The sequence below is a fragment of the Meleagris gallopavo genome, chromosome Z (assembly GCF_000146605.3).
Source record: "Meleagris gallopavo isolate NT-WF06-2002-E0010 breed Aviagen turkey brand Nicholas breeding stock chromosome Z, Turkey_5.1, whole genome shotgun sequence".
Taxonomy (NCBI): Eukaryota; Metazoa; Chordata; class Aves; order Galliformes; family Phasianidae; genus Meleagris; species Meleagris gallopavo.
In genome coordinates, this window is record NC_015041.2 from 7669945 (window position 1) to 7672662 (window position 2718).

General features: G+C 56.0%; 1 protein-coding gene across 3 annotated transcripts in view; it reads left to right on the forward strand.

Moving 5' to 3' along the window:
- LOC100550826 (phospholipid-transporting ATPase FetA-like) overlaps positions 1-2718 on the forward strand; it is a 422496-nt gene that overhangs the window by 280489 nt on the left and 139289 nt on the right. The window lies entirely within an intron of this gene.

The following is a 2718-nucleotide window of genomic DNA, read 5'->3' on the forward strand; positions in this document are numbered from 1 at the left end:
CCGCCACAACAGGGAACAGGGGAGACATCACCAGGAAGTCTCATCTTTCTCTTCTCCCAGAGCCAGGCAATTCCAGAGCCCCACTTCTGGAGGCCTGGATGGGACAGCACCAGGTCTGAGTCCTCACTGCCCCACTGAACAGTATGGGTGCCAACTCCTGGATGCAGCACGGGAGACTCCCTATGTCCAAGCCAGAGATCCAGCCCCTCCCACACCCAAGCAGTTGTGATTTTGCTGATGTTACACCCCACGCTGGTTCTATGAAATAGGACTGACTAGGCTTTGCCCGCAGGGGGAAGCTTGGCAAGAGCTTCTCCTGTTCACCCTGAGCTACTAGGCCAGTTGGAGGAGATGCCCCACCTGCCCCAGCCAAGCACGCAGAGAAACAGGATGGCTGCTGCCAGTGCACAGGCAGAGCTCTGTATCAACCACATATTGAAGGAGGAGAAATTTCCCCTGCAGCACCACTGGGTCACACTCCAGCTGTGGTTTTGCAGGGCTCTCCCAGCAGCTGGATCCAGAGTTTTCCCCTCTTCTTCTAGCCTGGCTTATCTTGGGGAAGGGCACAAGACTTTGCCAGCTGTGGGACACATGGTGCTAAAGAGCCTGTAGGGAAGGGGGCACATTCCAGACGCTGGGACAGAGACCCTGTGTTCTCTGGGGACACCAAGCCAGCAGATCATGACGCAGGATGACACAGCCAGGTCTGGGGGTCAGGGACATGGCTTACCTGTTGCTTTCATTCCTATTAGCACATCCAGGGGGAACACAGGATAAACAAACCGTGGCCTCAATCTGCTGGCAACAGAACAGGATGGCAGGAGAGGAAGGGTCCCCGGCTGGGCGATGCAGCAGCTGTACCACATGCTGGGATGCAGCCTGCAAAAGGATCTGTTGCTGTTTTAACTGTTCTGCACCACACACATTGTGGGCCAGAAAGGAAGTGAGGAGAGTGGGAGTAGCTCTGCCAGAGTGGGGAGAGAAAAACTGCCAAGGAGCAGCCCTGGGACAGAGGAAGTTCACCCAACGGAACTCACGGGGCTTTGCAGAGGGCAGGTGGCCAGGTCTGAGCATCACTGCCTGAGACAGAGCACGATGACTGTGAGCTGGTGGGAATGAGAGGGCTCCTTGCACCTTTCAGACAACAAAAAATCAGAAAAGCAACCTCAAACTGGCTTTTATCCTGCTCCCCCTTCTGGGCAGTGCTAAGGAAACCTTTGCAGCATCACTGGGAGTGAAACAGAATCCAAGCAGTACAGAAGAGCGGTTTCTGTTACAGGCAAGCACAGAATCATCCTCTGTACAGAACACAAGGCAAGAGAAAAGGCAGTGGAAAACTGCTGGAAAGTGACTGGAAGATAAACCATAGCTCTGTTGGTCCTATCTGAACCCAGAATAAGGAAGGAAACCTAACCACGGAAAGCATAGAGCCACAAAGCTCCCTGGCGCAGGCTGAGAGCAGCGCTTGAGAAGCAGAAAGTTTCCCTGTAGGACAGCAGCACAACAGCAACACAGGCATCAGAGAATGGCTTCTTCATGGCCTCTGCAAGATTGGGTATGCCACCATCAGGAAAGATACAGATAGGCAACACTGGGGACACTTCCAGCACCATCCCTGGGAGAGGTGGCAGTGGGAGGGAAGGCAGTGAGAGAGATGTGATGGAGCAAACAGCACCTGATGGGCTGAGTGGAGTGGAGGTGGCTGTGGCACTCCCCTGGGCTTCAGGCTGGGATGGAAGAAGCTCACAAAAGGAAGGAGGGAGAGGGAGAAGTGAGGATGCAAAGGGAAGGAGTATCCCACTGCAAGGGCAAGCCCTGCTCTCGGGGAGGCCTGCTGCCATGCTAGATTTATGCAGCTGCAGAGCCTCGCTCGATGCTGGTCCCTGTGCAGATAACAGAAAGGAAGCTCAAGGGCTGGGCAAGGATGGGGCAAGAGGCAGCATCCACATTAAGCTCCTGAAAACCACTGGGAACAAACCCTATTCCTCCCTCTGCCACTATCCAGCAGATCCCAGAAGGGTCAGAGACCGCTACGTGCTCAGATACTCCTAGTCCCCGCCATAGGCTGGGGTTTGCCCCAGGGTGCCTTCCCAGCCCCAGCTCCACACACAGGTGCCATGGAAGGCCGTGAAGACACTGAGCCTTTGCACCTGGCCAAGCCAGGAGAACACAATGAGAGCTCTCCCAAGAAGCCTGGAAGCTTCACCCCCGGTGCCTGGTTTGCCTCAGACACCTTGCCTTGGCATTTCACATACCGGCAGCAACACTGACAATAGCCTGCAGTGGGAAGGGGGGTTGGCAGGCTCTGCAGGCAGATCCTATATGCGACTGCCACCTGTGTACGGCTTTCCCCCATGTCCAACCCCCCCTGGCAGTCTCCCCTCCATGCACAGCAGCCCCTCTCCCCCAGGATAGCACAGTCAAAGAATGAAAAGCAGCTTAAAAATCCAACAGGAACATCGAGCTGCTCTCCAAAACCAGCAGCATCCCCTGCCCACCCAGCCCAGCCAGGCTCAAACCTCTGCGACGCAGCCTACAGCGATCAACCCAGAGCCCACGGAACCTGCAGCACGCAGAGCGGGGAAATCCCATGCAGCAGCCGCTGGCAGAAGGACAGCCCAGGTTGAGGACAGACCTTTGTCTCTGCCTGCCTGTCTCGATCGCTGCTGGAGGAGAAAGAGGGGGGCGCTGGGGGGGGGACAGCGAGCAAAGATAACA